The 26,599-nt window shown below is 47.5% G+C and overlaps 1 pseudogene; it reads left to right on the top strand.

The window, feature by feature from the left end:
• Positions 1–6,740: 6,740 nt before the first annotated feature.
• LOC129014581 (osteoclast stimulatory transmembrane protein-like) lies at positions 6,741–24,147 on the top strand (annotated as a pseudogene).
• The last annotated feature ends 2,452 nt before the right edge of the window (positions 24,148–26,599 follow it).

Here is a 26,599-nt window from a genome sequence, read left to right as displayed (position 1 = left end):
CTAAATGGCCACTCAATTTATAACTAGCAAAACCCTGGCCCCAAAACCAGATAGGAGAGCAAGAAAGGAGAAAGCTATAATTCAATCTTATCTGTAAAAAGAGATGCAAATAGCAAAATGAAACCATGATTGTATGAAAAGATCAATATGTACATGATCAGGTAACTTTTATACTAGGAGTTTTAAAAAAGAAACTATCCATATAGTGTTATATTTAAACAGATTAAAGACCAGACCATATAATTACCTTAATATAACCCACACTGATAAATTAAGGTTGCAAGTAAATGCTTTGTAGGCACGCAGTGAGGCCCCAGCACACTTATCTGCAGCACCTTGTCTTTGGTTTCTGTTTGTTTATTTTATGCATCAATTTATCTGTTTTAGCACACAGATATACACTGTGTTATTTTCCAATGACTGGAGAGTATTCCATTATAAATGGACAGTTGTTGGTTTATTTAAGCAATGGCTCTGCCCAGTGGAAATATAGGTATTTCCAGACATTGCTGTTATTCAACAACGTTGCATCACCTGAGCCTTGTCTATGTGTCATTGATTACATCTAGAGAAATTCCTATAACTGAGATTCCTGGGTCAAAGAGCATGTGCATTTAAAATGTTGTTCGATATGAGGAAATTGCCTTCCAAAGTGGCTCGCCATTTTACAGCAGTACTGGGTGGGAGTCCTCAGGAGACTGAGAGAAATGGGAGTGCTATGGGCAGTATGCGGGAGAAGAGGGAGCGTAGAACCCAGCCAAGTCTGTAAGGGGCAGCTTTTGCTGGAAAAGACACTTGCAAATGACACATTCTTGTAAACTTTGCTTATCATCAAAATCAAAAAACATTTTACACCCAAGAGGGTGATTTTAGTGTTTTTTGAGAAAATAAATATGCTTTGGGTTGCAAAAATTCCCGAGAAGGACCAAAAGCATCCTATTTAAGTAAAATGCCAGAGAGGTGATCAATATTAATTGTAGGCGGGAGAGGTGACAAACTGGTGGCCCACTAACTGAGGCCAGCCCACAGGGGGGTTTCACACAAGCAGTCTTAGTAATTTGGGAGAGATGCCAACAGATGCTCTCGTGAGCTCCTTTCTCACTGAAATCTAGGGATGCCCCCAACAAGATGTATCTGGAGGCCAACTCTGGGTTGAGATTGTTTGGCTGAGGGAAGGAGCAGGCAGGGGAAGTGTTTTAAAGCCCTGGTTCTCAGTGTACAGGCCTTAGACCAATAGCATTGCAGCACAGGGGAACATCTCAGGAATGCAGATTCTTGGGTCCCACCCCAGATCTACTGAATCAGCAATTCTGGGTGAGGTGGGGCCAGCCACGTGGGCTTTAACCAGCCTTCCAAGTGCTTTTCTGCACTCTCACATTGGAGAAGGAGTGTTCTAGGTACATCACCCCAGCCCATCCCTGATCAAATCACAATGTGGCCTTTGAATGTCACCAACCCTGGGAATGTTTTCTCCGCCTCTCTCTCGATCTGGTTCTCTTCTTACCTGCTTGTGTCTGTTTCTGCCTATGCATGTATCTTTCTGACTGCCTTTCTCTCTCTGTCTCTCTAACTCCGTCTTCTTACTTGGCCCTGTTGTTCTCTGCCACTCTGCCAATCTCTGTGGATGTCTTTGTCTCTCTGTCTCTACGTCTTTGTGTCCCTCTTTCCAACTGCCTCTCTCTCTCTCTTGCTGTGGTCGCTCTGCGTTGGTCTCTCTCCTGTTCTCTCCCACCTCTCCTGGGCCCAGGCCATCCGTCTGAGAATGCAGCCCCCGTATCTGATGATTCTGGGCACAGTCGGCTGCTCCTTTACCTTCATGCTCCCAGTCTCGACGACCCCCAACTCCATCGCCTTTGCCACTGGACACTTGCTGGTCAAGGACATGCTGAGTCTGGGCATTTCCCAGCAGAGGCCCTGGGAGGTAGGTGGACAGCGGCGGTGGGGGGCAAGGCCTCTATGCAGGACTCCTGCACCGTGACCCCACTCCCCAATCTCTGAATAGGTCTTTCTGAGTGGGGCCAGGAACATACATTTTAGCAGAGACTATGGGATGATTCTCACACTTAGACAATTTCAGGAAACACTGCCTTACTGATTACTTTCCAAAATTTGCTTCAAGCACAAGGGACTTCCCCCTCCCTCTGGACCCTACTTTGGGCCCAGAATCTTCAGGAGAGAGAAGTAGCAGACACACCCTGGGACTCAGGGGTGGGCCTCAGTGCCCAGCCAGCTGGGGAGGAGACAGAAGCTGAGGACTGTAGCAGTGGGAGGACCCCACCAGCTTTCAGCAGGGCCCAGCCATTGGCAATGTGTTCCCTCTCCTGGAAGCTCCCTGCTGAACCAGCTCCTCCCTCCCCGCTCCTGACTCCTGCAGCCTCTTCCCTCTCCACTGGCTTTGCAAATAATCCTTCCAAAGCTGTCAAAGCCAAGAAGGGCGTCCTGCTTAACGGATTCAGCGTGCAGGCCCTCCAGGCACAAGACCCCTGCAGGACAAATGGGGAGAGAGAGCAAGAGTGAGAGAGAGGCAGAAAGGGAGACACAGAGTAAATAGGGAAGAGAGGAGACAGAGAGACAGAGACGCTCATTCATTTGTTCATTCATTCATTTCAGCAGTATTTACTGAGTGCATTCTATGTTCCAGCCACTGGGAGCACTACAGAGCAGGAGAGACACAGATCTGCCTCTAAGGAAGGTGCTTTCTTTTTTCTTTTTCTTTTTCTTTTCTTTTTTTCTTTCTTTTTTTTTTTTTTTGAGGCAGAGTCTCACTCTGTCGCCCAGGCTGGAGTGCAGTGGTGCGATCTCGGCTCACTGCAAGCTCCGCCTCCCGGGTTCACGCCATTCTCCTGGCTCAGCCTCCGGAGTAGCTGGGACCACAGGCGCCAGCCACCACGCCCCGCCAATTTTTCTGTACTTTTAGTAGAGACGGTTTCACCGTGTTAGCAAGGATGGTCTCGATCTCCTGACCTTGTGATCCGCTCACCTCGGCCTCCCAAAGTGCTGGGATTACAGGCGTGAGCCACCACGCCCGGCCCCAAGGAGGGTGCTTTCTATTGGTGGAGACAGACGTCAACAAGTTCAGCAGATTTTCTTAAATTATGTAAATTTCAATATTGCTAGGTGCTCAGAAGGAAATAAAACATGAGGAAGTGGAAGAGGACGGGGGAGAGGGGTGGCAGGGAAGCCCTTTCCAAGGAGGTGACATGGGAAGCAGCCAGGCTTGAAACGAAAAAGGGGAAGAGCAGTCCCAGCGGTGGGCACAGCAAGTGCAAAGGCCTGGAAGTGAGGAACAGCAACGAGTGCTCCAGAAATTGAGGGCCAGGAGGCTGGGGTGGCTGCAGTGGCATTGGGGAAGGGTGAGGTTGGAGACGCGGGGTCAGGGAACAGCGGGGGCGGGGCACAGACTTCCTATCTTATTCAAACCACAGTTGGGGCCCTTGATAGAGTTTTAAGCAGGGCAATGACGTGATTTCACTTCTGTCTGTAAAAGATCATTTTGGCTGCTGGCTGGAGTGGATTGTTAGGGTGGGAGGGACAAGTGTGCAAGCAGGGAGGATACTTAGAGAAAAAGACAGCGAAGAGGGCAGCAATGCGAACAGCACACATTTGGAGAACAAAGACAGCCAGATAAATGGAGAGTCCTCAAGAGGTAGAGACTTGCAAGAGATGTGGAGGGGTACAAGGGGCACCCCCGGTCAGCCAGTCCCAGGCAGGGATGGCCCATCTGCAGGTTTGCCCCTGAGAGTAATGAGTTAGGTGTTAATCACGTAACTAACATGGGACCAGCAGGAATTTCGAGCCCTGGCAAAGGGAGACTCAGTCCTCCGCCACTTTCCCCAACGTGTAGGCTGGGCTCCCTCTAATCCTCCGAAGGTGCCAGGGCTTCCACCTCTGTGCCCTTAGAAGAGACGCAGGACAGCACACACAGTATGTCCTCCACCCTTCCGTGGTAATATTTATTTAACACCTTTACTAAATCAGCTTGACATTAAAAAAAAACAAAAACAAAAACCTTAAGAGTATTCCAGTGCATGCATCAATGGAAAACTGGTATTATTAATATACGCCATGGCTGGTAAGTCTAAAAATAAATGCAAATCAGCAAAAACAAAAGAATTAAGCTCTCCCTGATAGCAGCTGCCTGGAGAAGGTTCTGGGCCTCTCCTTGTTAAAAGGGCAACTGACAGGAGCAGAGAAGTGCTGAAGCCACTGTGGCCCCTGTGAACCCTAAAACTCTGAGACAGATCTCAGTAAATTTAGGAAGTTTATTTTACCAAAGTTAAGGACGCACGCCTGTGACACAGCTTCAGGAGGTCCTGATGAGACGCACCCAAGGTGGATGGAGCACAAGGTGGATGGTGCCCAAGGTGGATGGAGCTTGATTTTTTTTTTTTTTTTTGAGACAGAGTCTCACTCTGTCACCCAGGCTGGAGTGCAGTGGCGCGATCTCGGCTCACTGCAAGCTCCACCTCCCAGGTTCGTGCCATTCTCCTGCCTCAGCCTCCCAAGTAGCTGGTACTACAGGCGCCCGCCACCACGCCCGGCTAATTTTTTGTATTTTAATAGAGACGGGGTTTCCCCGTGTTAGCCAGGATGGTCTTGTTCTCCTGACTTCATGATCCACCCGCCTCGGCCTCCCAAAGTGCTGGGATTACAGGCATGAGCCACCGAGCCTGGCCCACAGCTTGATTTTATACATTTTAGGGAGGCATGAGACATCAGTCAACATATGTAAGATGAACATTGGTTTGGTCCGGAAAGGCGGGACAACTCAAAGAGGGGAAGGGCTACCAGGTCACAGGTAGATGAGAGACAAATGGTCGCATTCTTTTGAGTCTCTGATGAGCCTTTCCAAATAAGGCAATCAGATATGCATTCATCTCAGTGAGCAGAGGGATGACTGAATAAAATGGGAGGCATTTTGGCCCTAAGTAGTTCCCAGCTTGACTTTTCCCTTCAGCTTAGTGATTTGGGAGCCCCAAGATTTATTTTCCTATCACACCCCTAAGAGAGACTTTCTCTGGGAGGAATAGACAGATGGAGAATTGGAAAGGAAGTAACTGTCTCACCATGTGATTCAGGCTGGGCTATGTGAAGGCGGGGCAGCCGGAGGACCCATGTGGGAAAACGGATTTTCAACCCAAGGTGGACTGAGCGGTCCAAGAGGCCAGCCAGGGTGGGGAGGAGACAGGCACTTTCGCCACCAACAGAAGAAAAATGCTTCCCAATAGGACAAGGGTAGCCTTGACTAAGACTCCCTGACTGGACTGAACCTGAAGTGTGTGTGTATGTGTGTATGTCTGTATATATGTGTACATATATGTGTTTGTACATGCGTGTGTGTGTGTGTATATGTGTGTGGGATACGGGTGTTTAATGATCAGACAAGATTATTTTCAAGTTAGATAACCTTCGGCAAGTCAACTTCTCTAGGTCTCATTTTCCTCTTCTATAAAATGGGGATTAATAAGAATCACCTTTGTAAGGTTGCTTTCTGGGTTAAATGGCATAATCCTATGACAACTGCATAGCACACAGTGCCTGGAACCTAGAGGCCATCAATGAAGGTGGACATTTGCAAGTTTTTGAGTGACAGCCTAGGGTAACGTAAAGATTGAAGGGCCCAGGCATTGACCGACCTGGGTCTGTGTCCTGGCTCCATCACTTCCCGTTTGTGTGATCGCGGGTGAGTGACTTCCTGTCTCTGAGTCTGAATGTTCCCATCTGTATGGTGGGTCAGGTGCTGACCCCTCCCTCTGTCTGGGCTTTATTTCAGGTGTGGACAGGCCTCCTGATGAACTTGATGGGTGTCCTGTTGCTCAGTTTGGCTATGAATACCTAGGCACAGACCATCTTCCAGCTGGGCACCTTCCCAGAGTGGGCTGATATGCACTCCATCAGTGTCACAGCATTGCCACGCACCTTGGCCAAGGACACATTTTGGACCCTCTGAGTCCACCTGGGAGACTCCCTTAAGGCTGAACCATCTCAAAGGGCTGTCACCATCACCTGTTGCTAGGACTCTACAAAACAATCAAATAATTCTTTTCTGTAATCCAATATGCAGCAAGCAAGGGTGACCTCCAGTGGTCTACTTGGGTCCACGAGCCATTATCTAGGACACTTTCTCTCTCTCTCATGCAATTCAAGGCCCGGATATCTCTCAGATCTGCTGCCTGAGAAATACGCTCCTTTATCAGTGAGCTGTTTTATCGTTAGGATGCAAGAGAGCCCAGTTTTGTCAACACTGAGCAAATGTGGCACAGTGTTTGTCTCGTATAGTTGGGATGAGAAGCTATTCATTCCCATGGGCACAGCTAACATTATCCCCCAGTGACTACTTTTGATTACACTGGAGAGACTACCTTGTCTTTCAAGATCACTTTCCTGGGATACAGTATTCCAGACCAGTTGTTCCAGCTGTTCACAAGCCGTGTGTGTTTTTGCTTAGTTGGTGTCCATTCTGCACCAGTTGTTTTACCCCTGCCGATAACCAGCAGTCAGAGATTCTTTTTTAATCCTTGGAGACAGGGAAAGGGACAAATGGCTTTCTGAGGACATGAGACTGTGCAAAGCCTCTTTGCTGTTTCTCTGGGCTCCTGAGCACACCAGGGGAAGTTCTAAAAACCCCAGCTGACATCTCGACCCAAGAGATTTAGGATTCTCCTGTTTCATCTGGGTCAGTTTGGCCATAATTCTGGGATCAGGCCAGGCCTGGGTCCTGCCCTCACATGGGGTGACCCATGACCCCTCCAGCCAGGACCTTCTTGCATGTGGCCCCCAGGGGCCTCTGTGGCTGCAGGGCAGTCAGCTGCTTCCTGTCCCAGCAGGTGGCCTTGACCTCCCCACACCCCACCTTAAGCGGTAAGCATGTTTAATTATCAAAGGCCCCATTTGTCAGGGGTGAGAGAAAAGTCAAAAGATAAATTGGGGCCTTGTAAAAGGCGAGGGTGAAATGCCTCAGGCAAGCAAAATGATTGTCCCCTTCTACATATGGGTGAAACTGAGACGTCCCCATGAGCCTAAGGATGAAAGTGGTGTCTGCCCTCAAAGGTTTAATCCCTCTTTGTTCCAAGCAGAAGCATTCTGGCATCCCAGTGAAGAGCGCAGGTCCTCAGGAAGTGTCTGCTGAATGGAATGGCCCAGTGTTAGCCCAGTGTCAGAAAAGACACCAGCCCAGGGGCCCTGAATCATCACTCTTCCCCTTCCTAAGCCTCTGAGGGTGGAGATTCCCCTACGAGCCCTTGGCCAGCTGGGAAGGCAGGGCCCAGCTGCACTCATTCTTGATACAGCACGAGTGAACCATGGGCGTTTTCCTGAGAGCATTGGGAGAGGCCCTCTGAGTTGGAGGTTGAGCTCTACCTCCTTTCCAAGCAGAGCACTCTGTTGGATCACAGTTACAACCCACTGGGGCTGGCGGGAGGTGCGCTTGTATGGGACTGGAGGCGAGAGTTTCATTCAAAGAGAAACTGGTGGGATTTGTAACCAGATGAATCATGATTTCAAAGACTTCTGTTAAAAATACTGTGAAATAAAGAATGTTCATCAACATTGGACCTGGAGATGATTTGCCTTTCTGAACATAAGAGAGCTTCAGAGCCCCAAATTCCTGGGCTGGAGATTCTACAGAATTGACCTCTCTGACTTCATTTTCTTCTGCTCTTCCCTCCACTCTCTAGCCATCTACTCAAACTCTCCTGCCTCGGGGCCTTTGCACATGCTGTTCCCTCTGCCCAGAACACTCTGCCTCCAAATATATGCCTGGTTTCCGCACTTACTCTATTCAAGTCCCTGCTCAGGTGTCACCTCCCACGAGAGGCTTTCCTAACCTTCTGTCTAAAATATCACCCTCATTACCCTCCACCCGCTTACTCTGCTGTATTTTCTCCTTAATACTTAGGGCACTGCATAAATTATTTTCTTATTATTTTCCTCTCCCTCTAGAATATAAATTTATGAAAATACAAATGGTACTTTTTTTATTGCTGAAACTCCAGTTCCTAGAACAATTTATGGCATATAGCGAGTGTTCAGTAAATATTTGCTGCTTGAATCTGCACCAGAATTAATGAGAAAGCCATCTCGCCCTCTGATCTGGGGTCTGTTTCGTTCATTACTTTGTTCACTCCTTCTTCCATTTATTCATTCAATAAACATTTATTGGGAACCTGTCATGTTCTGGTTCATTGTCCCCCCAACGTGGAACTTACACACTGGCAGGGGAGACAGGCAATAGGAAGATAAACAAATAAATAAAATACTGTGCGTCATGATGCCGACTGAGAAGAAAATAAAACTGATCGAGATGATAAACTGACTCAGAGGCTACTTTAGCCAGGGTGATTGGGGAGGACTTCTCTGAGGAGAAGGCATTGGATTGAGACCTAAAGGAGTCAGCCAGATGCTTATGGCAACATGGGAGGAAGGGAGAAGGTGGGAGTGATGGGGAGCCTCTGGGGAGAACCTTCCAGGCAGGGGGACTGCAAGTGCAGAGGTTCAGATGAGCAGATTGCCTCACTTAGCTGGGTGCTCTGAGCTGGAACTTTGTGGCATTTGGATATCTAGATTCTGCCTCTTCTGGTTACCAGGTCTCTCTGCAGCTTTCCTGAGAAGCCATCCTAGCTTGCTCTGATCGGATGTTACTCAGTCCTTGAAGCCTGAAGGGCTTTGCCATTCTTAGTGAAAAAGAAGATCTGCGGGTAGAAGGCAGCACCATTACAGTGTGCTCATGGCGGCATGGGAGCAAGGAGGTGGCAGGCCTGGTTCAGAGTCCTTGGAATACACCAAGGGCTCATGTCCACAAGATATGAGGAGCACCTCAACTTAGAAAAGACAAGACAAACAAAAGAAACGAAACCTTGTTTTTGTTCTCTGTGGCTGCATAACAAACCATCCCCAAACTTACAGCTTTGAAACACAGCAATTTCTTGGCTCATTTTTCTGCATTTGGACAGAGCTCTGCAGGGATGGCATTGCCTCTGCCCCATGAGCTGGGAGTTTTGCTAGGGCTGGAAGCTCTGCAATGGCCACTGACGCTTCAGGGTCTCTCTTCACGTGGCTTCTGCAGGAGTCTATCCGGGACCTCTTTACATGATAGTGGTCTTCAAGGAGGACAACTATTGAAGCTAAAAGCCCTCTAAGGGCAGGATGCGGAAGTCTAAGAATGTCAGTTCTGCCAAATTCTATTGGTCAAAGTAGCCCACAGGACTAGCCTGGTTCAAGGGGAGGGAAATAGACTCCAGCCCTTGATGGCAGGGGCAGCATCCACCAGGGAGGGGAGGGACAGTGGGCTGCCATGTTTGGAAGCCATTTACCATAACCCCAAAGAGAAAAGTGGACAAAAGTTGTGAAATATCATCCCAAAAAGGGATATCTACATGGCCAACAGGGTTGTGAAGAGATACCCAAACCTGTGTGTTTATAATTTGCAGATAAGTGCAAATTAAAATAAAATTCAACAACATGCCAATCAGACTGGCAAAAACAAGAAAAGTGGACAATAAGTCCTGGTAGGATATAAGGAAACAGAAACCCTGTTAGCCCGACCAGCAACTTGGCAGTAATTAGGGGTATTCATTATCTGTATTTCCTATGACCCAGGAAACCACCCCATGGGCCCTAAGGAGACAGTGACAAAGGACGTTTGTGCCACTGTTGTTTGAGGCCACCCTGGTGGCCATCACCGGGGGAGTATTTAAATAAAATATAGAGGAAATACACTAAGAAAAACACAGGAGCATGCAAAGGTGATGAGCTACAGGTACACAGAGTGACAGATTAGACATAGACATATTCCAGTATGGGTGTCAAACAGATACAAAGTCAAGTAGGTGGAGAAATGGAGGTGGTGATGGTAGGTGTAAAAGAAGAGATGAAATAAAAGTCACTAAACAAGGAGTTCAATAAGCCTCATTGGAATCCTGCCTCCATCTCTAACACGCTGTGTGGCCTTGAGCAGATCTCTTTACTATTTTTTTTTTTTTTTTGAGACTAGGTCTTGCTCTGTAGCCCAGGCTGGGGCACAGGGTGCAATTATAGCTCACTGTAACCTTGAACTCCTGAGCTCCAGTGATCCTCCCACCTTAGCCTACTTAGTAAATAGAACTACAGTTGTGCACCACGATGCCAGGCTTATTTTCTTATTTTTTGTGGAGACAGAGTCTTGCTATATTGCCCAGGCTGGTCTTGAACTCCTGGCCTCAAGCAGTCCTCCTGCTTTTGCTTCCCAAAGCACTGGGATTATAGGCACAAGCCACTGCACCTGGCCTACTATTTTGGATTTTGACTTTTTTAATCTGAGAAATGAGAGCACATAGGTGGGTCTCAAGAGGAAATAGAAAGCATGCAAACTAGCTAATCTGTGGAGAGTTTAGTAAAAGGTCAAGTTGCAAGGTGAGCAGAGAGTAGGAGGACTACAGGAAAAGTGTGGGACCCCAGTGCTGAGAAATCAGGGAGGGGGAGTGGAGGAGCACCTCCCAGCCCAAGGCCTCAAGGGAGCAAGATCCCTGATGGGATCTGGTTCCAGGGACACAGCCGGCTCTTGGTGGCTGCAGGAAAGGGTGGGCTCTTCCTCTCCTCCATCCCTCAGCTCTCCTGCTGGGGAGTAAGGGCTCTCTAGAGAAACCAACCAACCGGGTGTGTGTGTGTGTGTGTGTGCATCTCATCAAGAGAGGAGAAAGAGAGATTTCTTTTAGGAATTGGCTCACACCATTGTGGAGGCTTAGTGAGTCCAAAATCTGATGGGAGACCAGTAGGCTGGAGAGCCAAGAAAGTGCTGCAGTTGGAATCTGAAGGCTGACTGCCGCAGAGCGCCCTCTTACTCAGGGAGGGTCAGTCTGTTGCAATATTCAGGCCTCCCACTGATAGATGAGACCCACTCACGTTCTAGAGGGTGATCCACCCTACTCAAAGCCCACTTATTCAAATGTTAATCTCATCCCAAAGCATACTCACAGAAACATCAAGACTGATGCATAATTAAATCTCTGGGCACCATGGCCCAGCCAAATTGACACATGAAATTTTATGTGTTGCACCAACAGGAGCCAGAATGCAAGAGGGGCTTTGATGCAGCCCATCCAGGTCCACCTCCATGATGCAGGGCAGGGAGGAGGAGCATGGGGAGGGGTCTGGAGAAACAAGCTTTGAGAAGAATGCGGCACAAAGGGCTGACACCACATCAGAGCTTGCAATCTGGTGGCAGCCCTCAGCCAGGTTTTGTTTGTCCTCTCGCCTGTGAGGTTTTTTTGTTTGTTTGTTTGGTTCTGTTGCTTTTTGAGACAGAGTCTCACTCTGTGGCCCAGGCTGGAGTGCAGTGGCCTGGTGTCATCTCAGCTCACTGCAACCTCCATGTCCCAGGCTCAGGTGATCCTCCCACCTCAGCCTCCGGAGTAGTTGGGAGTGCACGCCATCACACCCACCTAATTTTTCTATTTTTAGTAGACATGGGGTTTCTCCATGTTACCCAGGGTGGTCTTGGACTCCTGAGCCTCAAGTTATCCTCCCAGCTTGGCCTCCCAAAGAGCTGAGATTACAGGCATGAGCCACTGTGCCCGACCCCTGATGAATTTTAAATTATTATTTGCTAGTCATTAAAATTCAGGAGATTTTACATAAAAATTTGGATTTCTGCTTCTCTTAGAAAGGAAAATACCAGATCTATCTAGCAATATGAGACCCTCATTGGCACCTGACAACAATTGTTTGGAGCTGAGTAGTTTGTGGAGGAAATCTTAAGTTGGAACATAAACATTCATTAGCCTCAGTCCCCACCACTCTTCAGTGTCTTACACTGGCTCTCCTCTTTCAACTCTGTCACTTTCCTGGCTTGTGAAAGCACTTGAATCTATGACACTTGGACTGCATGATCCGGGACGTCCATTTCAGCATTAGCGGTCACGGGTTCTAATGGCCTAGAGCAGCCCTGCCCACTGAACTTTCTGTAATGATGGAAATGGTCTATAGCTGCCCTGTGCAACACATGAGCCACTTGCTGTGTGTGGCTATTGAACATTTATAATGTGGCTAGTTCAAATTGAGATTTGTCACAAGTAGAAAGTTGTAGTATGAGAAAATGGATGTAAAATATCCTGTCAATTTTTTATATTGTTTACATGTTGAAAGGATATTTTTGATATGTTACATCGACTAAAATATTTTATTAAAATTAATATCTGTTTTTTAAAATTCAATTTTTTTTAATTTAAAAAATGTAATGTATCAACTTGGCTTGGCCATAGTGCCCAGATATTTGGTCAAGCATTATTCTGGATATTTCTGTGAGAGTGTTTTTAGATGAGACTAACATTTGAATCAGTGGACTGTGAGTAGGGCTACTAGAAAAGTTTAAATTATGCATACGGTTCGAGTTGGTGGCTCACGTACTGTTGCTATTGGATAGCACCAGCAATATAGGAAGGTTTTGGCTGCTTCTCCATGTTCTCAAACCATCTCAAACCAATGGCAACATTGAAGAAGGCTGAAGAATTCAATGACTCTAATAGTCTATGCAGCTGGGTGCAGTAGCTCATGCCTATAACCCCAGCACTTTGGGAGGCTGAGGTGGGCAGATTCCTTGAGCCCAGGAGTTTGATACCAGCCTGGGGAACATGGCAAAACTCCATCTCTACTGAAAATAACATTCTATGGATCTCTGATTCTGATCCCAGACCAGGCTCTCCAGGAAGATCTGAAGGCTTACCTCTTCCTCTTCTTCTTGTGTCTTATGGCTTTGAATCCTCCATCCACAAATTCCCCTCAACAATGCTGATTCTATTTTTGATGATTCAGAAGCCCCTTCTGGATGTTGTGGGCCTTGAGGTCAGGCCAGCCTTACATAGACAGAGGTAACTGCCTACGTGTACCGAGAAAAGCCGCAAATATCTTTTGCCTGTTCACTCCCTTTGCCCCCACACTTCCAAATCTTACATATCTACCCGAGGCCTTCTGGAAATGAACTGCCTGGTCCTTATCTAACCAGCTCCCTAGTGCCCATGCAGAAACTGGGCAAATGCTGGTGGCTGGCTTCTAGGACTGTTTCGTCTGACCAGCACAATGCCCTGAAGTTTGCTATGTGATGGGATCCAAGCCAGGGTGGCCTGGTGAGCATCAAAAGTCTGAACAATCAGATGTGAGCAGACAGGGGCTCACTCAGCAGAGCTGTCAGCACAGGTAGGAGGGAACGGGGCATAAGCATTTACTTATTGCTTAATGAAAACTCTGCGTGCATTATCTCATTGAATCCTCAAACGGTCCTTAAAGTAGGTACTATATTCCCCTCATTATAGCAGAGGATGCACAACTTCACAGAGGGACAGTGTCTTGCCCAAGGTCACACAGCACAGTAAGTAGCAAAGCTGGCATTTGAGTTCAGGCCTGCTGCCTCCAGTCCAGGGCCCTTGCAGTTTTGGGGAATAGCTAGACACCTCCTTGCAGGCAGACAGCTGACAGCAGGCCTGACTAAGGCCTCCTGCAGAAGGTGAAAACTGATGGTCCTCATGCTGGCTTGGGCCCAGAGACCTGTTAAGATTGGTCTGCACAATAGTCTTTCATTAAAAAAAAAAAAAAAGCTGGCATTTACATGAAAAAGAGAATGACTGGCGTCTTTAGAAAAGTTGGAAAATCTGGTCACGGTGGGCCTCATTTTCAAGAGGCTTTGACCCTCAATTGGAGATGAGTGACAACTGCTCAGACAGGAGGGAGTGGGGGGCTACACTTTGCAATTCACTGCTGTTTGCATTTGTCCTGCTTTGTTCATAACTTGAGAAGGCTGGCCCCTGTGGGTGGATACACGAGTTTGCTGCTGCTGGTCAGCCTCGTGTACTTAGTTCTTTGCAGACCTGGTGGCTGGTCTAACGTCCTGCAGGGGGTGAGGTCTGGGAAGGGTGTTAGGCCCTCTGAGGGTTGTGGCCACAGGTATTCCATTCAATCACTGTGTGACTATGAGAATGTCACTTCCCCTATCCAAGCCGCAGGACATTCCCCTTCAGGCCTGAGAGTGACCCAGGCAACATGTCCTTATAAGGGAAAATTGCTGTGCCCCAACTGGTCCATCCCACAGAGTGGGGGCTCAGGGGAAGCCTGCTGGGAGTGATGGGGTACAGAGATGCTGGAGAGGTGTCGGCAATCCAGGTAGGAACTGGCTTTCAGAACAGCCTGATAGCAGACGTGCAGGGCAATAACTGCAGAGGGTGTGCATGGGGAATTTACATTATTGAGTACCTACTATTTGCAGTACCAGCTGCACTATGAAGTAATCACGAGGTCTGTGAACTATCCCCTCCGCCGCAGCAGAGCCCAGTGGCTAACTGGTATAGCCTGAAGACAGCCTGCTGGTTAGCAATCATGGCAGTACCATTAACAGCTGAGTGGTGTGGTTGCGACGTAGCTCTCTGAGTCTCAGTTTTCTGAGCTGAAGAATGAAAATAACATCCTTACCATAAAGGGATGTTCAAAGTAAGGGTTCCGTGAATTTGAAGGGAAATTGTTGAAAACGGCGCCTGATACACAGTAAGTGCTCAATAAATGTTAGCTGCTATTTTCATTAACCTTTTTTTTTTTTTTTTTTTTTCGAGATGGAGTCTTGCTCTGTGCCCAGGCTGGAGTGCAGTGGCACGATCTCAGCCTACTGCAACCTCTGCCTCCCAGGTTCAAGGGATTCTCCTGCCTCAGCCTCCCCAGTATCTGGGACTATAGGTACAGGCCACCACAAACCAGCTAATTTTTGTATTTTTAGTAGAGACAGGGTTTCACCATGTTGAGGCTGGTCCCAAACTCCTGACCTCAGATGATCCACCTGCCTCAGACCCCCAAAGTGCTAGGATTACAGGTGTGAGCCACTGCACCCAGTCTCATTAACCTTTTTTAAGAGGAGAAAACAGGCAGAGAGAGACGAGGTCACCTGCCCAAGGTCTCATAGCTAGCGAGTGACAGAGCTGAGATTTGAAGCCAGGTCCAAGTCAGGCTAAAGACAGGAAGGGAGCTGCGGAAGGAGACCAGAGCCACTGCTCACAGCACTTGGCAGTTCCAAGAGCAGGGATCAGGCTCTCCTTGGAGGCACACAACTAGGGAGTGGGAGCGAAAGGGGAGCTGTATGGTTTCTCTGTGCCTCAGTTTCCTCCTCTGTAAAATGGGGCTAATTCTACCTTCCTACAAAGATTAGAGACGTTGCTTGGAAAGGCTGTCTTTCTCTCTTCCCATACCTTCCACCCGCTCCTGCTTGTGGGCAGAAGATGAGGCAGCTCGCCCAACCCTCTGGGAGGTGGACCCCAAAAAGGGCAGGACAAGGCAACCAGGAGAGCTTCGTTAAAAAGTGGAAAAGCAGAAGCGACAGGGATTCCAAGTCCCAGCGATTCCCCCACTTCCTCTCCACCTGCCACGGTGGCCAGCGACCGCCTGCTTGAAAGCACTGCCGTTCAGGCAGCATGCCTATAGTAGAAGGGGGTGTTTAGTCCAAAATTCAAATGCCTTCGGGAGCTGGGAAGGGGATACACCTGTGGGAGTGCCAACAGGCTCATTCATTGATTAGTGGGGCGCAGTCTGCCGGGTTGCTCCCCTGTGGAAGGGGGTAGTGGATACTCAGCTCCAGCTACCTGTTGCAAAGGTGGGAGCTCTAACCCAGGTCTTCTCATCTCTCAAGAAAAGATGGAAACCCAGATTTTAATGTGAAACTTATTTATTTCCAAATGGGGGCAGATCACACACACACACACACACACACACACACACACACACACACACCCCCACAGGGCCACAATAAAGCACATTTGCATATGATTCAGCCTTTAGGGTTTCAAGATTATGACCTCCACTCCAGCCCCACAGGCCGCACTGCATCTCAGCTTCCCACTGTTCTGGTCCTCCCAACTCCCTATTTCCGGATGGTAAGAGTGCAGGACCTTTGCACACACTATTCCTTCTGTCAGGGATGTCCAACTCCCTTCTTCACCTACAAACTGATACTTGTCCTTCCACCCCCAGCTGGAATGTCACCTCTTCCAGGAAGTCTTCCTGACTCCCAGGTAAAACTGGGTCACTCTCCATCTATCCTACCACAGTCCAGGCCCAGGCATACCGTGCTCAGAATTCTTTTTTAATGAACTTAAACTCTAATGATCTATTTAAGTTTCCTGAATTAGACTGTGAATTCCTTTAGTGGGACCAGGACTTAATTCATCTTGGTGTCCACAGGGGTCAGCACAGAGCCTGGCACAGAGGAGACTCGAGTGAACATTTACATCGTTGACATATGTGTCATCAGAGTAACAAGTGGTGCAGTCTTAGAGGATCCTTCTTTTGTGCCAGGCCCTGTGTAAGGTGCTTTGCATGGATTATTTCCCTGTGATAAAGGCTTCTGTATTAGTCAGGACTCATTGAGTTGCAAGTGACAGATTGATCTTACACTGCCTTGGGAAAAACAGACATTTTCTAGTGTGTGGTCCGGCATAGATTTGGGCTTCAGGCATGTCTGGATCCAGGTACTCCAGCAAGGCCACTGGGACTCTCTTTCTGTTTCCTAACACTGTTTTCCTTGTGCTGCCTTCATCCCCGGCCGACTCACACTACATGGTGTTCCCCAAGACTCGGGGCATCCCTCCTACCAGCTTAGCATTCAAGGCAACTAAGAGCAGTTTTGTTTTGTTTTTTTCAGTCGTTGCAGCAAACCCCCAAGGAAAGCTCTCTTGGCCCACCTCCGGTCAGGTGCAATCCCCGCACCAGTCACTGTGGCCAGGGGATCAGAGGTACGTGGATCAACTAGACCCAGTCACATGCTTTTCTTCAAGCTGACGATGGTGGAGCAAGTCAGCAGCTATGCCTGTAACCAACACAGCGATAGCCTCCCCATTACCCTCCCTGCCCATTAAAACCCTATTCCCATATAACCTTTCTGCCTGCTCTCACTTAACATAATGTATGATCTCAACCTCAAGTGGGCCTCAGTGTTGCCCAGCACATATGTTATTACCCTAGTTCATTTGTTCTCCCACTTTCCTGGGCAACCATTTTGTACTTCCTTCTTCCTCTTCAAGCATCCATCACCTCCTCCAGCATCTCACCTTCTCTGCTGACCTTGCTTCCTGCCAGTCTGAGCAAACAGAAGCAATTGGTCATGCTACTCTCAATGAATATTTTTGGAGCACCCACTACATGGAGACACTATTGTAGGCACTTGGGACATATTAGTGATCAAAAGGGACAAAGTTCCTGCCCCAGTGGAGTTGACTCTAGTGGTAGATAATAGCTGATGTGATGCTTACCATGTGCCAGGAACAAAGTGACCCCAGGAGGTGCCTGCTTTTATTGCTCCATTTTACAGATGAGATGGCTGAGACAGAGAGAGGTTATGATATGGACCCAAGGTCGCATAGCTGGCAAGTGATGGAGCAGGAATTTGAGCCCAAGCAGTCCAGAGTTCATGCCCTTTAACATTACTCTGTTCTGTGTATATCAGAGGATACTTTTCACAAGTGCACACACATTGCCTGTTCATTCACCATCATCTGTACCTATTTCCTCTGCTTTCCCACCTGCTATTAAGGATGAACGACCCCTGCTCCATTCTAAGACCAGCCCCACCTTGCGTGTTCTCAGTCTCACCCTCTGCCCCCTACTCCTACAGATGCCACTCCAGGGAGTCTCCCCTTTGTCACCGTCTCCCCTCTTGATGAGATCTCCCACCTGTAAACATGCTATAGATTTCCTCACTTTACATCATTATCTTGGTCCAGTTTCCCGTAGCTACCAGCCACTGTTTCATTTCTCTGCTCTTTTACTGCAGAAATTACTGGAAAGAGATGTCTTTATTTGTGTCTCCTATTCTTCTCCTTCCAGTCTCTCCGGGACCCAGTCTCTTGCTGGAACTGTCAGAAAAGAGCCCAAGTTAGGTTTTGGCCTAAAAAGCCACCAAACTGTCCCTGCCAAGGTCAACTGTGTCTGCTAAGCAGCTAATTAGGCATTGCTCGGTCCTCATCTTTCTTGACCTGTTGGCTGCATTTGATGTACTTGATCACTCCCTTCTTGAAACATTTTGTTTACTTGGCTTCCTAAGCACCACATTGGTTTCTCAGTCTTCTTTGCTGGTTCCTCCCTCATCTAAGAACCCTTAACCTTGACGTGGCTTGAGGCGTGTCCTTGGATGTCTTTCCTCCCCAGCGGCACACTGTCTTGAGGAACATCATCATGCACCATAGCTTTAGGTAGGGATATAAAGTTGGGAGCCATCTATAAATCAATGACTCCCAACTTTATAACTCCAGCCTGACCTCCCCTCTAAATTTCTGACTTCTATTTCCAACCACGTTCTCAAAAGCTCCACAGAATGGCTCATCTGAATCTCAAATTTAAGAGTTCTGAACTGAATTCCTCCTCTGTCCCCCTCCACTCAAACCTGTTTTGACCACAGAGTTCTCATCTTAGGAAATGACACCTCAGTGCTTCCAGTTGCTGAGACACAAAAGCTCCTCATCATCCTTGATTCTCCTCTTTCTCTGCACAACCAATCAGCCTCTGCAAATCTTGTTGACTCTGCCAACAAAATGTGTTCAGAATCCAAGCTTTCCTTACTATTCTTCTGCCATCGGTCTTATCATAGTTCAAGCCCCATGAAGGTAGGGACTTCTGTTTTATTCACTTCTGTTTCTCCAGTGGTTAGCACAAAGTTGTTGCTTAATAAATGCTTGCTGAATGAATAAAGTATGATAGAATATAAAAGTTACTCACAGGCCCACTAGTCCACCCTCTTCACTCCTAAATTATAGAGGAGACCCTGAAGTCCAGAAAGAACTGAAGTCCAGAAAGAACAGAAGGTCCAGCATCATACAGCAAGCCACCAAGACTATGAATTCAAGTGAAATTGTTTCACTTTTTCTGTCTCCTCTTACTCATTCTCTTTCTTTCACCTGTGCTTCTCACTCCATGACTCTTTCATTCTCTTGGACCAGTTGCCTTCACAAAACTGTAATAATGGACTCAAGCAGGGCAGGCATTCATCCTCACATCTTCAGGAACTGCATGGGACTTGGGCTCTTTTCTGACAGTTCCAGAGAGAATAATCTTGGGGAAGGCTCTGATTGGTTCAGCTTGTGCTACGTGGCTATAGAGTGAGTTACTCTGATGGGTCCACCTGGATAACTAAAAGGGTGGAGTCTGTTAGCAAAGCTGGGTGATGGGTTTGTGGGGCAGGGGCAGTGGACAGACACTCACCCACCTCCTGATAGAGATGCTCTTCAATTTCCTTGTGTGCAGGTGGAGGTCCTGGCACTTGGGGCTCTGGAAGGCCATTGCCCCACTGCAGTCTGCCTGGGATGCTTTCTCTCAGCCTGTTCCAGCCAGCTGTGGCCAGCTGCTGACCCAGCTCCTCCTGTGTGCCTCCCTGGCTGACGCTGCTGCAGGTCTGGCTTATCACCGGCTGGCATCCTTGCTGCTTTATCCTCCTGGACCTTCAGCCATGGTGGCCACTGTCTGTGGCCTCCTGGTCTTCCTGAGCCTGGGCCTGGTGCCCTCAGTCCGCTGACTGTTTGCACTCAGCGTGCCCACCCTGGGCATGGAGCAGGGCTGCCGGCTGCTCCTGTCCTACAGCACTGCCACCTTGGCCATTGCTGTGGTGCCCAACATCCTGGCCAATGCGGGTGCAGCCGGGCAGGTGCTGAGGTGTGTCACCGAGGGATCCCTGTAGAGTCTCACCAGCTGCACACAGCATCAAGGGCTCTGGGCCCCGCAGGCCAGGCGGGCAGCTGGGGCCTGACATTTGAGGCCCAGGACAATGGCTCTGCCTTCTACCTGCACATGCTCAGGGTCACTCAGCAGGTCCTGGAGGATTTCTCTGGCCTGGAGTCCCTGGCCCGGGCAGCAGCGCTAAGGACCCAGCGAATGGTCACGGGGCTGTTTATGCTGGGCCTCCTCGTGGAGTCGGCATGGTACCTCCATTGCTACCTGATGGACCTGCGGTTTGACAATATCTGCGCCACACAACAGCTGACCCAGTGGTTATCACAGGCCCAGGCCACACACCGCGTGGCCCCTCCACCCAGCTGGCTGCTGCAGGCGGCTCGGCTGAGGCTGTCACAGGAGGAACTGTTGAGTTGTCTTCTAAGGCTGGGGCTGCTTGCCCTGCTCCTGGTGGCCACAGACCATGTGGCCTTCCTTCTGGCACAGGCAACCGTGGACTGGAATCAGAAGTTGCCAACTGTGCCCATCACACTCACGGTCAAGTATGATGTGTGATGACGGGAAGAGGGAAGGGAGTCATTGTCTTGAGGGAAGGGGGAGGGTCTGTTAAACCCTTGGCTTGTGATTACATTTGACTTGCCTCCAAGAAATAGCCCTTGAATCAGCCATGGGGCCCCACACCATGGGCAGAGGGACTCATCGGATACCTACAACGGCCCTAGGAAGTGGGTTCTATTTTCACTTCCTACTGCAGGTGAGGATGCTGACACCCAGACACCTTAAAATGACTTGCCCCCAAGGGCACTTTTCACAAGTGGCAGCATGTCCTAGCCCCTTTTTCCTCATTTGTACAGATTGGATCAATGCTCCTAACCCTATGAGGCTATTGTGCATCTTATGATGTGGTATTGTCTTAAAGTACCTAGTAAGCTCCACGGCACATAAGAGATATTTAATAAAGGGTGGCTGCTATTAATAGCTCACATCTGTCTACATCAGACTGGAGGAGGGCTTTGGAATGGCCTTGATCAGGAGGCAGCCAACTGCAGCCTTCAGGACAAATCCAATGGCTTCTTTGTTTTGTAAATAAAGTTTTTTTTTTTTAGAACACAGCCATGCCATTTGTTAATGTATTGTCTGTGGCTGTAAAGTTGAGTAGTTTCAACAGAGACTGTATGACCTGCAAAGCTTGAAACATTTACTGTTTTAACAGTGATATAGAAAATATTTACTGTCAAGCTGTAATCAGATACATTACTATCAGATCAAGAGTTGTGTCTTTCAGTCCTTTCTTTTGCCACAGATCTTTTTATTTTTTATTTTTAGTAGTGAGATCCCACACAAAAGTCCATTGCCTAAAACATATCAAAGTGTCAGACCCTGAGCTAATAATATTAACAGCTTATATTTATCAAGTACTTATTACACACTAAGAAAATATTTTTCGAACTGCAAAAAATCAATTTAATCAATTTAAGGAGTCATAGACAGGCTTTTAATGAAATAGAATAGACTGGAAAATTATAAGATTATGTTGTAGGCAATAAGGGAGTGTATGGCTTTGTGAGTATTTTCTTCAGTTACAATACAATCTGTGCTTTGAAGGTGCTGTAAAATGCATTTCTTTTCTTTTCTTTTTTGAGACAGGGTTTCACTCTGTTGCCCAGGCCAGAATGCAGTGGTGCAATCACAGCTCACTGTAGCCTTGACCTCCTAGGCTCAAAGGAGCCTCCAACTTTGCCTACCTCAGCCTTCCAAGTAGTTGAGACTATACGCAGGCACCACCACCACCCAGTTAATTTTTAATTTTTTTAGAGATGGGGTCTCACTATGTTGCCCAGGCTGGTCTCAAACTCCTGGGCTCAAGCACTCCTCCCACCTCAGCCTCACATGCCTGGGATTACAGGCATGAGCCACCATGCCTGTAATGCATTTCTTACATCACAGTAAAGGGCAATGTTCTCAGTATGTTCCCTGATTGACTGTGTTTTGCCAAATCTCAGATAGTCATCAATTACAAGTTACACCATTATTTTATGTATCCTTAGGGCAGAAAATGCTGCCAATTCAATTTTGACACAAGGATTTCTTATCACTTAGAATTTTAATTGTATTTGTATAAAACAGTTCACTTATTATTTAACATAGGTTTATTTTGTCATATCTTTCTCATGTATACATAAAAAGAAAAATAGGGGGCTGGGCATGGTGGCTCACGCCTGTAATCCCAGCACTTTGGGAGGCCAAAGTGGGTGGATCACCTGAGGTCAGGAGTTCAAGACCAGCCTGGCCAACATGGTGAAACCGCGTCTCTACTGAAAATACAAAACTTAGCCAGGCCTGGTAATGCATGCCTGTAATCCCAGCTACTCAAGAGGCTGAGGTGAGGGAATCACTTGAACCTGGGAGGCAAAGCTTGCAGTGAGCTGAGATTGCTCCACTGCACTCCAACCTGGGCAAGCAAGACTCCAAAAAAGAAAAGAAAAGAAAAGAAAAGAAAGAACAGAGAGAGAGAGGGAGGGAGGGTGGAAAGAAGGGAGGAAGGAAGAAAGGGAGGGAGGAAGGAAGGAAGGGGGGAGGAAGGAAGGGAGGGAGGGAGGGAGGAAGGAAGGGAGGGAGGGAGAAGGGAGGGAGGGAGGAAGGAAGGGAGGTAATCTGATGGGTTTCCTAAAACATTCAAGCCGACTTTTCTGAATGACTCTGGCCAAGGAGTCAGTCTCTGAGGATTTTCCTGCAATATCATTCTCTGTGCCTTCCAGAGCCTGAGATGCCCCACCATTGCTTCCAGCATTTTCTTGCAAGCTGTGGGCCCTCACTCTGCAAGTTTTGTGGCTGGCACTCTCTGACCCTCTGGGAAAGCATAAATTGGCTAGGCCCGCTCATTGCTTTGACATTATTTCATCTTTTCTGAAAGGTTTGGGAGTTTCTCCTGCATTCAGTTGAACCATTTGGGGTGTGGCAGGCTATCCTTCTGCACCTGGCTTAGTGCAGAATCCAACCCAGGTTGGTTCCAAAGTTTAAATGGTGACCTTCTTTCTTCCCTACCTCTCTAAATACCATTCTTCCTCACCTGGACATACCCATGGAAACTGCAGTACCCAGTGCTTATAAGCAGGACACAGGCACCCACCTTGGCTGAGACTGACCCCTGGGTCAGCACATGTAACCCATGTGTGGCTTTGGGCTTCCCATCTTTTTTGTTTGTTTGTTTTTTGAGGCAGAGTCTTGCTATTTCACCCAGTCTGGAGTGCAGTGGTGCAATCTCACGGCAACCTCCCCTCCTGGGCTAAAGCTATTCTCATGCCTCAGCCCCCCGAGAAGCCGGGATTACAGGCATGCACCACGACACCCAGCTAATTTTTTGTATTTTCAGTAGAGACGAGGTTTCACCATGTTAGCCAAGCTGGTCTCAAACTCCTGACCTCAAGTAATCCACCCGCCTCGGCCTCCTAAAATGCTGGGATTACAGGCATCAGCCACTGTGCCCGGCCACTTCCCATCTTTTAAATTAGGCTCCTCCTGGGCTCGACCCATAGAATTGTGCATATTGGATGGAATAGGACATCTAAAGTATTCACTAAGGACTCAGCAAGAGCAAACATCCATCAACAATTTGTTTGCTCTAAAATATTCTGCTCAAAGATACTACCGATAGTAACATTTGTATGGTGATTTTTATTTGGCAAAAGAACCTGTTTCAGACTCCTAGTCTCATTGGGTCTTCCTCAAACCCTGGGAAAAGGGTTATTTCTGTACCCATTTTGCAGATGAAGGCAGGGAAAGCTGGACAAGCCTCCTCTAGAGGTGGGGAGTGGCCAGAGGGGTCCTGAGTTGACGCTGCCTTTTTCTCCTTTCCCAAGGTGGCATACACCGTCCTGGGCTTCATCGCTTTCCTCTTCAACCAGCCGCCTCCGGAGAGCCCCTTCGTCTCTGTCCACAGCTCCGCTCGTGCCCACTGCTACCGGCCCGGCGTCCCCGCGCGGCCGCCCCGCTGGCCGCGGGGGCCCTGCAGCTCCTGGCGGGGCGGGCTCCATGGTGCTCCTGGAGGCCTGCGCCCGCCGCCTGCGGCACGCCATCGCCGCTTCCTTCTTCACAGCCCAGGAGGCGAGGAGGGTCCGCCACCTGCACGCCAGGCTTCAGCTAAGACAGACAGGCACCAAGGCCAGCAGCTGTCCCTGGGGGCTCCTTCCTGCGCCCCACACCCAGACCTGCCTGCAGGCCTCCGGCATGGATAAACTGCAGGCTGGATGCCTTGAAGAACCCAGAGCAGTGAGGAAGAGGGGAAAGAGCTTTGGAGTTGCAGAGACCTGAGTTGTAACCTTGGCCCTGTGCCGCCTCCCTGTGTGACCTTGGGTAGGTCACTTCACCTCTCTGAGCCTCCGTTTCTACATCTGCATAACGACTGCATATTTACCATTGACCTACTTTCCACGCAAGGATGTGGTCAGGACGGAAGGAGATACTGGGCATGAGAGGCCTGGATAACATAACATATAAATAACCATGCAAAGGTGCAGTCAAGGAAGTGCCAGACAGCTCATGGCTCCTGCAGGCCGGTTGGACATCAGGCTCATCTCATCTGCACCAACTGCTGTGCCTGTTAGATGGAGACTTTGCATCATGAATTTCTCTAAATGCTCCTGGGACTTATTTATATGCCTCGAAATCCTCTAAACTCATTTATAGTAACCCAGAGTTTAAATTTTATAAATAAATGTATTTATTAAATCTTAAATTAGATTATGTTATTCCTCTGCCTCAAATTCCTTCAGGGTCTTTCCATGCCAGGATTAGATTGCCGAATTAAAATATAGGACACTTAGTTCAACTTGAATTTCAGATAAACAACAAATACTTGTTTAGTTAGAAACTTAAATGAAATTTAAGAGTTTAATTGAGCAAAGAATGTAGCCCCCAGAGCCAGAATAGGCTCAGAGCAACTCTGGGGGGGTGCAACATGGTCAGATAATATTTATGGACAGAAAAAGGAAAGAGATGTACAGAAAACACACGTGAGGTACAGAAACAGCTGCATTAGTTACAGCTAGGCATTTGCCTTATTTGCACCCGGTTTGAACAGTTGGCCACCTTTGATTTGTTGAAACTCAGTGATTGGTACAAGAGTAGATTACACTCTGTTTACTCATCTAGGTAGGTTACAGTTGACTATGTATAGAGAAACCTTTAAGACAAACTTAAAATATGTAAGGAGGCAGCCTTAGGCTAAAATTAATTTAACAATGGCGTTATTATCATCCCTCTTCTAGAGGAGAAGAAACAGATTCAGAGAGGTTAAGTATTTTTCCCAAAGTCACTCAGCCAATAAGCTGCAGAGCCAGGATTTAAACCTGAGTAGTCTAGCTGCCATGGTTCATGAAATTAACTGGTCTCTCAAATAAGAGTAAAATCCCCTTTGACAACCACACTCAAGTCAGTTTGCCTTCTTTGGCTCCACAGTCATAACCAGGATTGTCATTGGGTGGGTACTCTTCAAATATTTTTCTGCATATACATGTGTATGTAAATAGAGTATAGAAATATATAATATTGTTTGTTGAGTTTTAAATAACATGATACCATATATATATATGTATATATATCTGCAAATTGTTTTTTCCCTCAACAGTATGCCATGGCCCCTACTTTTTATTGTTAAAGAGCGTTGATATGTCATTAGCTATTTAGCAGTTCCCCCATTAGTAGATGGTTAGGTGGTGTCTAGTTTTTGCTATTATAAGAAATGTTGTAATGAACATCTTTGTGCATGGCTTCTTGTTTACATGAGAAGCTTTCCTTAGAACAGATGTAGAACTCCTAAACAACATGGGCTACTTTTGAGATTTTAGTTTTTAGATGTCTGTTAGTTGGTATGGTGAAGAGACATCTAAAATAGCCCCAAAGGATCCCCACCTTCTGGTATTCATGCCCTTGTGTGGTCCCTTCTCTTTGAACAGGGGCAGGACCTTGACTTTCTTCTAGCTCATCAAATGTGACAAAGGTGATGGGATGTCATTTCTGTGATTAAGTTATGTAAAATCATAATTTTCATCTTGTTAGCAAACTTTCTCTGTTGCTTTCTTTTTGGCTTGCATGCTTTTATAAAGCAAAAATGCTATGTTGGTGAGGCCTATGTAGAAAAAATGGCAGGCTCCAGTCCCCTGTTGCCCCATCTTGCTCCTCACCTGGAAATGAGTTCCAAGTACTGGGTTCCAATCCCCACGCCAGCGCTTGCTGGCTATGGCAACAATGTCAGCACATTACTCAGCTGCTCAGCCTCTCAGCTTTTCCAAGTGTGAACTGGGGGTCCTGAGGCCTAAGTTTGAGGGCGGCCAAGTCAAGTCCCAGAAGAGTAGGGATAGTGGGCAGTGGAAAGGGTGGGAGAAGAATGGCCCTTGTTTATGGTCACACTGTATAAGTATCCTTAAAACAGCTTTATTGAGCTATAATTAACATATAATAAAATCTCCCCATTGTAATTACACAGTTTGATAATTTTTAGTGAATTTTGGTGTTATGCAAGTATCACTACATTCCATTTTAAGAACATTTATATGATCCTAAAATGTTATTTTATACCTATTTCCATTCACCTCTGCTATTACTCCCAACCCAAGGCAACCACTGATCTCTTTCTTTATCTACAGATTTGCCTTTTCTGGACATTTCGTATAAATAGGATCCTACAATAGGCAGTTTTTTGTGTCGGGATTCTTTCATTTATCACAATGTTTTTGAGGTTTATTCATGTTGTAGCCTATGCCAGTAGATTGTCCCTTTTTAGTGCTGAGTAGTATTCCATTGTATGGATATGCTACAATTTATCTATTCAGCAGTTGTTGGACATTTGGAGCTATTATCAATATTGCTGCTGTGGACATTTACATACAAGTCTTTGTGTGGATGTACGTTTTCATTTCTCTTGGACAGATACCCAGGT

This window comes from Pongo pygmaeus, chromosome 16 (assembly GCF_028885625.2).
Source record: "Pongo pygmaeus isolate AG05252 chromosome 16, NHGRI_mPonPyg2-v2.0_pri, whole genome shotgun sequence".
Taxonomy (NCBI): domain Eukaryota; kingdom Metazoa; phylum Chordata; class Mammalia; order Primates; family Hominidae; genus Pongo; species Pongo pygmaeus.
The sequence above is the reverse complement of the archived record's forward strand: the minus strand, read 5'-3'. Positions and strand labels throughout refer to the sequence as shown.